Source organism: Chiroxiphia lanceolata, chromosome 7, assembly GCF_009829145.1.
Source record: "Chiroxiphia lanceolata isolate bChiLan1 chromosome 7, bChiLan1.pri, whole genome shotgun sequence".
Classification (NCBI taxonomy): Eukaryota; Metazoa; Chordata; class Aves; order Passeriformes; family Pipridae; genus Chiroxiphia; species Chiroxiphia lanceolata.
The window spans coordinates 20,612,042-20,627,022 of NC_045643.1; the positions used below are offsets into that span (position 1 = coordinate 20,612,042).

At 35.4% G+C, this 14,981-nt stretch overlaps 1 protein-coding gene across 10 annotated transcripts in view; it reads left to right on the forward strand.

The window, feature by feature from the left end:
- SCN1A (sodium voltage-gated channel alpha subunit 1) overlaps positions 1-14,981 on the forward strand; it is a 187,721-nt gene that overhangs the window by 104,121 nt on the left and 68,619 nt on the right. The window lies entirely within an intron of this gene.

Here is a 14,981-nt window from a genome sequence, read left to right on the forward strand (position 1 = left end):
TGCCAAACAGTTTAAAGGACAGCTGGTTGTTGACATAGAGGATGGCATCACTGCTGCTATCCATATTACACTACATCCTTCCAACATGTGAATTCTACTGTTAGAGTTTTGTACATTAATGAGAGAACTCAAAATATTTGAGAGACAAACCCACAAAGCTTGGCATTCAATTTTGTCCCTTAAATGATATTTTATAAATCCTTCTCTCTGATTTTTGGCTACCTGAAACTGAAGAACTAAGAATGAAGTTCTCCTGTTTTTGGTTATGAGAAATATTCTGGTAGTAATCAGGAGAAGTGGGTACTTCTTTGTAATTTTTTTTTTTTTAAGGGGCAGAAAGCTTGATCTTATTTGTGTGTGTTCATTTAGAACTGTGATACTCTTCTGGATAAATGTCTTTCCTTTCATATTATTAAGTTTCTGAACTCCAGTGCCAGCTCACCTGTGGAAAAACTTATTGGGTCTTTTGGGCTAAATATCATGAAGAGAACTGATGATTGTTTTCCAGTAACAGGAACATATTCTACCTTCTTTTTCTCCATTGATAACAGTTGATATATGTAAGAGGCAGTGGGATTCCACAAGCCAAAATGACTACAGCAGAAGACAAACCAAATTAAAAATTGAACAATAGATATTCCCACTTGTAAACTGAGATAACTAATGTTATGGCAACAGTTTGACATACTAGACAAGGAATACCATGAGGCTGTTTTTAGCATAATATTTTAGAGCACTTAAGAGATCACATTGCTCCAGGAGAAAAAAAGTCATGAAGCTGAAATATTCTAAAATGTGAAAAAAACCCATCTTTGAGTAAATTTTAACAATTAAAACCTATGACCGATGTTTCTGACTGAATGTAATTTTGTGGGGAGATGGGGAATATCATGCAAGGTCTCCATATTTTTTTTGCAAATCTCAGTAGTTCTGGTACATGTTACTTCAATTTTTCTAGTTGTAGGTTTATGCTGTGTAGAGTCTTATCCATAAAAACATATAGAAGTTGAATGGAAACAACTGAAAGTTTGGTATGGAGTGAAGTAATTAGTTAAATGACAAATGTGGACTTAGAAATCATCTCCCTTTTCATACTAGGGTTAGTCCAACTTCTGTAAAATGTACTGGTTTCTTTTTATTCAATATTAGTAATGTTCATTGAAAGAATCACTGTGATGTCTTACTGAATACATGAGTGTTCAGTGTTTTTAGGCTTGCCATCTTTTATTTATTATTGTGTCATCAATTCTGTCTCTTCTGTTTCCACCAGTGTGTGTGGTTCCAGGTCCCTTTTCATGCTCTTATGAAATGCTATTTAGCTCTGGCAAAAATAATTGATTTTTAAAAAAATCAATTGTTAAAAATTAGATTGTTAAAAAAAATTATTAAAAAAAGTCTGTGTAGCAACCTTCCCTGCCATGTTAAATATCACTTGAAAATCCACCATTCTAATTCAGCCACCATGCTATTTATTGTACTCGTTTATCAGCCTCAGAAACTCTCTCTCTTCTTCCTGTTTCTGCCAGGAAATTCTCCTTACATTGCATTTTCAGAAGGCAAGTATCCAGTGGATCTCTAACCTTCCAGTGCTCTATTTTAAAGTGTTTCCATCCTTCTTTTTATTAATTTTCTCTTTTTTCACAAGTATCTGAGGGAAAAAAAGGACATAACGCCTCTAGTTTTGGTGTGAGAAACATCCAGCTCAGTTCGAGCTTTCAAGATCTATCCCATTTCATTCCCTCTATTTTGGTAATCAGTACCTTGTAAACATGCAGACCAATCTTCTTCATCTTTCTCTTACTCCTTAAACAGATCCTTTAATTTGCTTCCAGCACTGGCTTTTTTAAATTACTTCATAATACAGTTCAAAATACTGAAGATCATTCTCCTGGTAAAACAAAACAAAACCAAACTAAAACCCAAATCCTGTCAAGGTCAGAATAAATTTAGGAATAAATGAAGAGTGTGTGACTCAGTTAGGCTTTATTTAATAGTGGCATTGATCAAAGATGAAAGCACTAAATAGCAACTACAGTATTGTTTAACTGAAGTAATATGTCTGGAGGAAGCTGTCAAATACTTGGTTATTTAAGTGCATTTTAAGCCAGTAACAGTGCATTTTAAGACTGTGTTCCAGATGTACATACCTGCAATTCTTCCATCCTCTCATCCCTCTCCATACTCCATTTTCTACTTACTCTTTAATGGTGTTTCATTCAGAGCAAGATCTTTCATTTTCTTTAATTATTTAAAGTGTCTAAACTCTGTTTAAAATTATTGTTGCCTTTGTTTGCTAAGAGGAAATTGTGATGAAGGTATTACTGAATGCAGATGATAGGTGCTCATGTTAGGAATGTCTCAGCAAGGCTCTTTCAATAGCTTTGCAGGATGCCTGGAGTAGTTCTACACCTGAAAACAGAAGTGAAGTGACTGGTGGATCATTAGGAGCTGAATACTGTTCTAGATGTCCATCTGGGTGGGATAGGAAGTGAAGGCAGAAGAAATGGGCTCACCCAGATGAGATATGGGGACCAGCATTCTGCAATAGTGTCAGAGGAATCTGTGAAATTTGTCCTGAAGGTCTGTAGGAAGAGGTTAGATGAAACATCTGTTGGGAAATAGGTATGGCAATCTTGCCTTGGGCAGCAAGATGAACTACGTGGCCTCTGATCTTTTTTTTTTCCAATCCAATTTTTCTCTGAGTCTACAAAAAGAAGTAGATATCTGTTGTGTAACAGACTTTAAAGAAAAAAAAAAAGTGTATAAGAAATTATATAGGGTCCAAAATAGACCTAGTAATAGCTATCTTTGTTAGGATTGCCTAAAAGTATATAAACACCCCCTGAAAATATTTATCCTATGATATATACACTCTGCAAGACTTCAAATATATCTAGAAAGAATAGAATATAGATCCTGAGAAGTTACTTAATTTCTTAGTGTTTCTCTTAGATTAAATAGTCTTTAATGGTTAATGATAGCGAGTGTGTGAATAAAAGGGGCAGAAAAAGGATATTTGGCAAACCTGACCAAATTTGCTTATTGTCAGGAGAATACTATACATTTAATTAAAAAGATTTTTAAATTGATAGTTTTTCTTCATAGAGAACTAGGACACTTCAGAATCTGATTAAAGTGAGTGTATCAGAGCCATTTTAAAGTTTTATTTTTAATGTTTATATTCAGTATTTTTCACAGCTGAGAAACCCAATCTGATACATTTATTTTCTAAAATGAAACCCTAAATAATGACAAGTATACCACCTGGAATGTTCAGTGATGGATAAAGACAGAGAACTATTCAGAGTTCCATACTGTTTTCAATTAACAATGCTTAACTGAAAAAAAGTTATCCAACAATTTAATTTTTTTCCTTAAATATTAACTATGTAATCCAAGTATAATGTAGAAACCTTGCATCTGAGTATTTTTGCCTTCAATTCAACTTATTTTCTCTTTACTCACACAGGGAGAGATAAACCATAAAGAATGATCCTTTATTATGTTTTCAGGACTTCATATTTTCTCAAAAAAATTTATTGTAAATCAAGTACTGTTAATTAATAAAATGTTTTATCTGAAACAAAAATTTTCACTCCAAGGAAAATAATACATATATTACAATATAATTTTTTCTTACTCATTTTGGCTCGATCTAAAACCGAGACTAACCGGCATTGAGATACCCTGTGTCTGCAGAGGATCTTGTCTTTACCAACGTGGTGGCTGTTTGCACCCTGTCAACAGACTGTGCCCTCTGCTGTGAGCTAACTCTTGAGTCGTGTTCTCAAACTCTTTGGGAAACTACTAACTAAAACGAATGAAAATTGCACCAAGATCAGCTCTTTTTAGCAAGAGAGGTGATTTTGTCCCTGGATCCGGAAATATTTCTCACCATTGATTAATGTATTGGCCTCTAAGCTAGAGAGCAAACAAAATAAATATTGTTCATATAAATATAGATAGTGAAAAATACTTATAGTTAACCTAGGAAGAAATAATAACACTTTATTGATCAGATTTTTTTAGAATATGGTTTTAGAATTAGCTAAATAAATCCACAAACTAGTATAACATGTTAGTCAACTGCATACAAAAGACCATGAGATTAGCTCAGTTGATTAGAGCACGGTGCTGTCACCAAGGTTGTGGGTTCATATGACTGTATGGACCATTCCATTAAGAGTTGGACTCAATGATCCTTGTGGGTTTCTTACAACTCAGAATATTCTGTGAAAATATTGCAATTTTTGAAATAAAAATTACAAATGAAACAGCACAATACTGTTCAAAGTGTCCCTTAGGAACATTTTATAGCTGGAAAAAAATAAATTTGAAATCTATAGCTTCATTGTCTTCCATGAAAGCCAATATTATGGAGGGACACATCTTCATATAGATTGTTTAATGCTAATTAGAAAGTGTTAGTTATAGTGTAGAAGATTGTTAATAAATACTTACAAGAAGTGCAAAACCAGTTTAGAAAGTATCTTGCTAAATCAGATGCCAGACTGTTCTATTTCTTTTTAATAATCCTGAATGCTTACATGAAAACCAGTGTACATGAATCATTAAAAATACATCACTATTTAGTGGCAGATTAAACTGATTTTGCTTCAACAAATGATGGTTAAGATATAGAGAGAGAGTCTGAGAAAAGAAAGATATATAGAATATACTTAAAATCTGATGCAAAATAGTGTACTCTGTAGCACTGTTTTCTGGGACTGTGGAGCTTTGTAAAACTATAGTTATTGGCACACCTAGATGAAGAAGGCTTGCCAGATGTTATTTCAAGATGTTGCTGTCTGCTTTTTGATGGGCAAATATAAAATTGCCTGCAACATTTTATAGCAGCAGAATGTACACCCACCTGGGCTACTTATCTGTGAGAAAATTTAGCAGAATTTCTTTATTCTAGTAGAACAACCAATCTCCAGAGGTGCCTTCCCACCTCAGCCAGTCTATGAGTCTGTAATACAAAACCATATCCTAGGAGTGCAGGTGAAGGGTGTCACCAGCTTGTTCATCTCTAATAAGGAACAACTAAGCACTAAAAAACGAAAATGAGAAAATAAATTATAAAATATAAATATATATATTAAATATATAAATTATAAACCTATTTCTATTAATATAAATATAAATTAGAAAATGAGGACATGCTAATGTAGACGCAGTGTTGCATCACCGGGTATGAGGAGTGTACCTGGTCTGAAGTCAAAACATTGTCGTATTTCATGAGTGGGATATATAGTAGGCAGAAGTTTTCAGTTTTATTTATGTGCACTGAGATTAGGGGAAAAAAATTTTAATTATTATGAGTGCCTTTCAAATAGAATTCTAATTGAAGATTACTTTTATTCAAACAATATTTTAATTTTTTAGTTTTTATTTTGCAATCATTTTTTGAAACTGTTTTCTTGCAACACTAGGAACAGTGGTGCTACCACTTTGTTTCACAAACAAACTTCAGCCCAACCTAGAAAGAGCCATTGTCTCTTTTGCTTTGCTATCAACCACATCTGCTGAGGGTGTCACTATAATGAGTTTAAAATGAGCAGCAGCTTAGAAGGGCACATACATTCTCTGTTCAGTTTTTTAAAAAATGATAAATGTTATATGTAATACCAATCCCATGTATTCTTACAGTTTATGGGAACTCTGGGGCTACAGCCTGCTAAAAAGAAATTCTCATATCTTTTAGACAGTGCATCTGGTAGTTTTGCTGTAGGTTTTGTGCTGTCCAGCTGCTGCACAGGCTGCCTGGGAATCTGTCCCTGGTGGGCATTGACCTCAGACTTGCTCTCTGCTTTCCCCTCAAGACAGGTTTCTATACATCTGTGAAATCTAAGTTCAGGCTATTCCTGAACCAGCACTAAATAATATTTAATGTCTGCACTGGGAGAAACAAAAATGCTTACTGACCAAGAGTAGAGAATGATAAATTATGAGACATGCTAACAAGAGAAAGCAAAGTAGCTGATACAGTACCCCCTCTCTTATGTCTTCATGCCTGATTCCTAGATGATATCTAACACGGGGGGGGGGGGGGTAACACCTGGGGAAATATGAATTAATTAATTTTTTTAAGTGCAGGGGAGTAGTAAACATTAAATTTTATTTTGAAAAGCTATTTCTTTGTTTCAAAACAAATCAGTTTTCAGGACATTAAGTTCCATTTAACTCTCTTATAGTATTAATAGTGTTTTCTTCCCTTTTTCTTTGATCTCCTTGCACATAATATTTCTCTGGTTGTCTCAGCAGTGGCATTTAGTTCTCAGGGTTATATGCTTTGTAGAATTCTGAAATGCAGGAAATTAGTTGGTTTTGGCAGTAGTTTTCTTCCTCTTGTGATTAAAGTAAGCTTGACTATGATATAAGGCTGAAATTTCATACAAAAGGTATAAGCTTATGTATATAAGTCTATATTTTGGTGCTAAGGCAAAAAATACGTCTCCAAGCAAAGTGACAAGAATTTCATATTGATTTTTGTGTGAATTCTTGATTACTTAGCACTTTAGAAAAGGATGGCTTATGCCTTTAGCTGTCTGTTCAGATAAGTTTCAGATAGGAAATACAAGCCATTTGCTCCCTTTCATGTGAGAAAAGATGGTGAAGATGGCTGAATAATGGCTGAGGGTAGTGAAACTGTGATTAGCAGGATACTGAAGACCACAAAGTAAGCAGTTTTCCCCTCTCTTTAGAGGTCTGCAGGTCTGTGTTTTCTGTGTAATGTTTCCAATTCAAGTGGCTTTGCTGAAGCAGTAATTGTTAACAGTTTTGAGGGTTTAAAACAAGAAGGATTTCAGGGTTTTTTTGAGGCATTCATGTGTCATTCCAGTTAAAATACCATATTGCAGTGTTGTGGACTGTATTTTTACTTCTGGAAGTTTCAGGGACTTTACTAAAAACCACCTCGGGCTCAAATTCTGAATGCGTTCCTTCATACTACTCCTCTGAAGTACATAGTCTTGAATTTTAACACCTCTTAATATCCAGATTCTTACCTGCAAATTACTCTATTTCAATTTGTGGCCTACATTACAGGTTACCTTGGTATGGCATATGGATACTTTTGTATGCCTATAGTTGGCAGGCATTCAGATATGGAATCTAGGACCCCAATCTGTATGTGCTATTCAAATACAGAGAGAAAGGGAATCCCTGCTCCAACCAGGATGCAATCTAGCATAAAGAAAAATGCTTAGATGTCACAGAGGGAAAGAGGACCTTTATGGTGGTGGAGTTGTTTTGGTAGCTGAGCAGCCCAACCACTGAAGAGTTTTAGGTGTCTTGAAAAAGAAAAGGTTAAAAGGAGAATAATGAGGAATCTTTGCAGACATTAGTATCTCCTAAATGGAACTGGAAGTCTTCTTCAAAAGCAGAGTGTTGATGTAAATTGAAAATTTAAACAACAGAGTTAACATCTAAAAACTGAAATTCAAGATAATGAAGAAAGGCTGCAAAGACCCTCTGAGAGGAAACCAGTCATCTGTTTTCTGAGAACTTATAGAGCAGGATAACATAGCTCAAGCAACTAGTTAGAAATTCATTCTGAATAAGGGCAGGTTTTGTTAGATAGGGAGAAAGAAACTTGTTTCTTTGTAAGCATGATGGAAAAGAGACCTTAGGTATAGGAGGGGTGTTAGAAGTACAATAAGATTTAAACATAGTTTGCCTCCAAAACTTGGACAAGGACATTTGACATATATAATATAAGAGTCAGATTCATTATGACTGCCAGTAGCACAGGCACCACTGACCTCAGCAGCCCTGAGGCTTGGTTGCCTTTCATGTGCCAAACTGCTGTGTTAAGCACTGATAGTCTGGGATGAATCACTCCATCTAGAAATTGAAGACATTTACACCAGCAATGGCAGCAGAAGGAAGTCTGAAATAATTAAAACCTGGGTCAATCGAACTACATATAGGATAAATAGGATGTTTCTGAAGGGAGCTTGGAGACTAAAATAGCTACAGCCGTCTATTCTGCCTGCTTTCAGCAGGGCCCCTGTGGTTTTGACAGCTCTGATGCTATTCTGAAAAGATAAACTTCACAGGTGTGTAAACCCATTTACCTGCAATGTGAACATGTCTTGGCTGTCTGGTGTTCAGGGGACAAAACCAAAAGTAACTCGAGAGACTTTCCAAGAAAAGCTCAGATATCTGCAGACGTGGAGATTTGAAAGCAATCTGTTTCCCAGGTCCAGAAGGACTACCTGTAAAAGGCAGTATCACCACAAATATGCCAGAAATATGGGCAGGTTCATGTTGCCTCAGAAGCTGCTTATGACAGAATAAAGTTTTGGCTGCACACTCTCAAATATAGTACAGATGTAACCTGAGAAAAATAGGTAATAAAACAATATTAAAATTCCATATTACTGCTGATAAATCTGTGTGCTCTTGTTTCAAAACAAATGTCTTAAGATTTGATACTTGAAAATATATTGCACTTTTTCACTGAGATCCTCTATTCTTAGGGGACATAGTCACTAAGGGGACAGGCTGTGTAAAGTGCCTAATCACAGTCTTATGCTTTCTCCATCTGTTATGCATCAGGTCATTATGGTCTCACTGAAAAAATGCCCCTTGCTCTGCATTCTCACCTGGCTTTAACTCTTTTACAGTGGTAACGATTTTGATCTTGACCTTATTAGGTTTTGGAATATTTTAGGTACATTCACCTCTTCCTGCTTGTTGGCTTGCTACAAGCTTCTGTGGTCAACGTGCAGTTCACCTAAGAATTCCCTCATCACTGAGCCAACAGAAAGCCCAACTTCACAACCACGTACCTGAAAACCCAGCCTTGATCCAATCTAGCCCAAAACACTCCCAAAGCACTCACTTCCAGAAAGCCCTGCTGCCTGGAAAGGCTCAAACAGACATGGAGGGAGACAGCACACTTTCATCTCACTCCCTAGGACCCACTTACCCAAGGACAATGTTAAGTTCAAGTTCTCCATGGGCTTGCCAGAAAGATGAAAAGATTTCATGGAGGAAAAAGTCTGAGCAAAAAAAGTAAGAAGAGAGGAAGGGAGAGCAAAAATTTTCATACCTTTTTTTTGAGGACTTTCCTCAAGCTAAATCCCTGCCCCCTATCCTCAACTTTTCCCACCTTGAGAATAGCTATGTAGTTGATTCCAATTACATTATATGTTGTATGACATTACATATTGTAGTATAAAAAGCATTTTATCATCTCACAATTTAAAGTATGAGAAGTAATTTGCACTATACGTGACAAAAGAAGACTTCCATCATAATGAATTTATAAATACTCTGCAAAAATTTAATTATTAAATGATGGATGATATATGTATATTTACACGATTGTAATAGTACTTGTATTAATTTATCAGTAAAAATATATCTCACTCATATTTCTTTTTTAGGCATTAGTCGTACAGCATTGAAATATCAAAATATGTTCAGGAAAAGAAACTGCATCTTTTTAGCATATGTGAAATTCAGCTCATAAAATTTCAGTATGTATAAGAAAACTAGAGGGAAGTATTCTTCTGGGTTAATATGCCTCTATTTTAAGATAAGACAAAAGGATTTTTAGTTGAAATTACATTTTTACCTTGCACAAATCAGAATTCTTCAAGATATACCTCAGATATATCAATTAGGTAACAAAACTTACCTGCCTGAATGACGTCAATGGCATGTTCTGAGAACAACTTTAATAGGATCAAAACTTCATCTGTTAGATTACAAACATAAATCTTGATGCAATTTTAAATCGTAGAGAAAACCAAGAATTTTAAGAGTGATAAATATGGAAAACTACATAAACAGGTGTAACAAACCAACTCCTACTCAAAATTGCTAAGCCCTGAAAATTATTCTGTATTTATACTTTTCATAAGGTTTTTCCTCAAAACCAAATTAAGATCTATTTGATATCATTTCCACTTATGATATTAAGTCTCTAATTTGTCCTTGACTCACAGTGAATGTGACACGAACATTTTTAAGCTTCTTAACTGTGCATGTTTCCCTCAGACTTAAACGTCCTTCGATTCCTTAGAGCCATGACCCTACAAATTGCATTGATCTTTTCTCTGACAGTGTTCACTGTTGACATACTTACTTTTTGTAAGTGGATATTCCCATCTTTATGTAGTGCTCTTACTTTCATTGTTGTACCCCCACTCAAGTGCATTGAAAAATGGTTTTAAAAAATGGAGTTTCCTACTTTGGCTTCTCCCTGCAAGCTTGTTTATACAAATGCACCTGAGCTGTATATATAACGCCTGCAGAAACATTATTCAGCTCGCAGAGTCTGGTAGAAAATGGTGCCTTGTCTTCAGATGCATTGATCAGATGAAGCATGATGTGCTGAGGAATGCCTCTCCTCATTTTTCTCAGCTGGGTGTGTTGTAAATCAATACCTGACTCTGGGAGGTTGAGTGGCTGAAGCTTTCTCTCATCTAGCAGGGCTAGAACTAGCTTTCACACTGGTCTGCTAGTACTAGAGTAAGGAGTTATGGAAAAACAATGACTAATCTTATAATTTAAGATACTGCCCTAGACACCTGATGCCAAAATGCCAGAAGGCATTAAAATTCACTATTATAAACTAAAAATTACTATTTAGAAACAGCATTCCAAAACACTTTAGTCTCTAATACATTAAAAATGACAATTTAGAACGGCAATAAGTAGTTTCAATCACAAATGCAAGAGTACTTTCAGTCACTGAAAAGACAAAAGTATGGGTTTGAACCATACTTTAATCCTCAATCCCAAATCCTATAAAATGGGCAAACTCTTATTTTTTGATCAGAAAAGCTGAGATTGAAAGAAATGTGATTTGCTGTTAGTCAGATCTGACATTGTTTGCTGTTGTCTTTACTGTACCATGTTGATTCTCCTATTTGAGCTTTCATCTTACAGGTGGAGCCACATGAACAGAGTCACATGATACAGACCTAGTAATCTATGAGTTTCAATTTAAGATAGAATGAAAGGTAGAAAACTTTAAAATTATTAAATATTTTATTACTTCATTAGCCTCATTAATATAGTTTGTGCATATTTGATGTGTGATATTTATAAGAACTACAGATCTCAAACCTCTTTCCTTTTTTCATATTTCTGTACCTAGATTTGAGAATAATTTCTTTGCAAAATCATCACTAAATGTGCACTACAATTCTATGTTTAACCACATAGCTCAGTACTATATTTGATGAAGTAAATGTTGCTTGCTTTTTAGCAGATTATCTGGTCTTTGGGGCGGTAATGGAAAGTGTCTCAGAATTTGAATGACTGAATGTTTTTCTGCAAAATTTGTTATCGTTTATGCTATTTTTAAGTATTTATCAATCTTTCAGAAATTTCTGATTAATGGTTTTCCATTTTTAAATAACACATAGTAGCTGGTGATAATGTCCAAGTTTTACATTTTTTCTGTTTTCTCAGTACACTTCATAACATTAAGTTCATCGATTTTCAAATGTTCTGGGCTGCTAAACATTTAAAGTCCCTGCACATAACATATTCTTATTTATTTTAAGAAGCACATTTCTCTAATTGTTCTTCTTGACCAGTCACAGGATTAAAAAAAAACTCCCAAAATCCCAATATCACCAGATTTCATAATCTATAATATTATTGCTCTTGGCTTTTGACTGGATTATTTATTATATCTTTACATTCCCATCAAAAATCAACTTAACATCCTGAACATTTATTGTAAGGTTAGAATATGAAATATTAAATGACTGGAAAGTCACCAGCACCTCAAAAGGAAAAAAAAAAGATGAAATCTTTGCTTTTAAATGAAAGTGTGGCTAACAATCTTCACTCAGTGCCTTTCAAAACCCTGCTTCTATGGAAATACTAATTCCTAGGCTCTACCTTTCTTTGAAAATCCAGAACTTTTTCCAATAAGGCATTGCTCAAAGGGTGGGGCAGAGACAGCAGGTCCTGTTGCTGCAACTTGTAGTTAACCATTTAATAGCAAGAACCATTTAGGAATGGTTTCTAGGAATTTTCAAGATTGGTTTCCCCTCCATGCAACTGAAAATACCGAGAGCCATGTAGGAGCTTTTTAGATCTCAAAATAAGCCAAATATCTAATATTCAATAGCAGAAATGAACTATGCAACTGTACTACCTGTAAGGCACAAGGTGTCAGGGCTTGAGCACTGTTATGTCTCAAGACCATGTCATGTATAGACATGCCTGGACATAAAACTGAAACATGGTGGCCTCATGAGTGTCCACTGAACAAGAATTTTGGAAAATTACATTGGACTATCATTGTTAATTCAAAATTTTGTTGAAAATCAGTTCAAACTTAATCAGGAAATAGGCAAGAGTTGCTTACATGTTTATTTTTGACCAGGTCTGTGTTTTGGAAGTTTCTTTACAGTAGTGATGTGACTTTATTTTATTTTTATTTTGAAGGATATATGTATATATAAAATAGTTTTTAAAGTTAAATGTATATCTGCAAGAAGAGATGCTAGTTATGCTACTGTAAAGAGAAATTGTTAATCTCCTGGTAATAAGCCATTTCTCACATATCATTAGGAAATTATTAAGTTCAAAGCAGCATACTAAAAATAACAGAATCCTCTTACTGTTGGTAAAAATGGTTGCTCATTTTTGTGTTCAGAATCACAAAACTGCTGAGGGCCATGTGGAGAGAGCTGCAGATGAGTTCTGATCCTTAGGATCAGGAGTGGCCAGTGAACAAGGATACATTGCCTTGCCCACATAAACAGCAATACAAATGCCATGTTAGATGAAATTAACATACAGCGTACCAATTACTGTGAAAAACACTTGTCACTAGCCCGTGTATTTGTTACATGTCATAAAACCTAAGATAGGCTGAGGGCTGCAGAAGGGGCTGATGACCACAGGAGCATTTCCAAAGTCATGCAGTGGCAGTAGTGCTTCCTAGGCTGTGGAGCTGGTTTGTGGTTTGAGCATCTCCCATTCCTTGTGGACTTGCTCCTTTCGAAGACAGTCTGTGAGATGAATCCCTCACTTTGGGTGCTGCACTGCAGTGACTTAGCATATGATACCCTGCTTCTAAAACAGAGCAATGAAGCTGTTACTGCCTCCTTTCTGCATTGTGCACAAGCATGTGCTGAGGCATGCCTTGAGTGTACAGTGACTTAAAAGCAAAGATAAAGTTTCAAAAGTTCTACCTTTCATATGTGTCTGAATTTCCTGTGCAGTATAAAAAGGTATTTACAAGTTTCTACAGTCTGGGGGAAGGTTACCACTTCATAGCAGCCCCATCACTGTGCATGGGAATGGGAAATTCTTTTGGTTTACTTAATTACAATTGATTTTTTTTTCCCCATTATCTCGTATGTTAGACATGTTCCTGATGTTCCTGCATCTGCTTCCTTGATTCAGGGGAATCTCAAGAGTGAAATCAGTGCTTGCTGTTCTATCTGTTTAGAAAAAAAACCACAGAAACAAGCATAACTAAAACTGTTCAAAAGTAAATACTTTTGTCATTGTGTCTTTCAGGCTTCTGGCCTTTCCACTGACCACATGAGATAGCAAGTACCTGAATGCTATTAATGGGGTTAGGCAACCCACAAAACTAATAATTTGAGTATGGCGACATCTTTGGTTTTGTTAGCTCTGCAAATTTGGCATCATCACAGGGTACAGAGCAATCTGTTTTCCATCAGCTTTTATTTTTTCTTTCCCAAGTGTGGTAATAGGCCAAGACCAGAACTTAAATCTTGTCTTAAATTCAATTTTACCTTAATGTAAAATGAATCAGTAGCATTATGTAAGGTACACTGCATAGCCTACACGGCCTTGTTTATTGTTTTAACTGAAGAGAGGTGCTATTATGCTTGCTAAGATAAATGGAAACAGATGTTTTGGAAACAGATATTTAAGAAAATTAATCTGGAGTTAGTAATGTAGAATGTCAGTAGAAGGGGTCAGTGCTCTACTCAAAGGAAAGAAAGCAGAAAGATTGCTGCTCTGTACTGCAGTCTTTGCTGCACAAGATACACTGCAGGAACAGGGTAAGCATGGAATTCATTCAGCTTGGTAGCAGTCCAGTAGTTCTACGCTATTAAATATATTTGCTTAGATGGAGTAGTAATGCAGCTGCATTGTGACTTGTCCCATTAAAATGTTTTTTTCCTTTCTATGGAACTGCGTAAATAATTTGGGTTTTTTTTCAGTTTTCTAAAATAGAAATGACTTGCTTGAAGTTAATAGAATTCAACTAGCAAATCAGTAAGGAGAAGCAAGCTTTATTTTTTAACCTAAAGCGAAGCCTATTGCCTATGTTTTGACTTAGGGAGACATTAGTTAAATTTAAAAATGTAATGAGAATAACAATTTCAACAATGCATACATATATGTAACTATTAGAGATGGATAATATACTGTGTCTGCATCATGTGGCTTTCTGATTTCCTCTAAACAAGACACAAGGACAGAACTGAGAATCTAGTTGTTAAATCTAGGGGAAAAAAGCTTGCAGTGGACAACAGTTCCCCATACAGATAGCTCACAGGGAGCATTCTGGTTTTACCAGCAGGGGTGTTTTGCTTGGCTAGTTATCTTATTTGGGGAAGGGTGGCTTATTTTATTTTCAAAACTGAGGCTTGTATTTTCTTCCTAAATTAAAGAAATTAATTGTGAGTTAAAAATAGAACTAAACCCTCTTTTCCCGTAGGTAGTGCTAATTTTTTTCTTTAGTGACTTTCAACTGCCTTTTCTCAAGTGAATTTACTAGATCTAATAGAGAAATAGCTCTAGGAGCAGGGATCAGAAACCATGATTGCCTTTCCAAATGAAAGATTACCATTAAAATGCCAAGTTCATGTTTTCTTACAGGCTTCTATCCCACTAATCTTGATTTCATTCCTGCATAGTGATGGCAGAGAACTGCAAAGAGAGATCAGATGGTCTGTTGCCCGTGGCCATGTACGAGTTTTGCTGACTGATGAAAAATGTGGCTTTGAAATCCC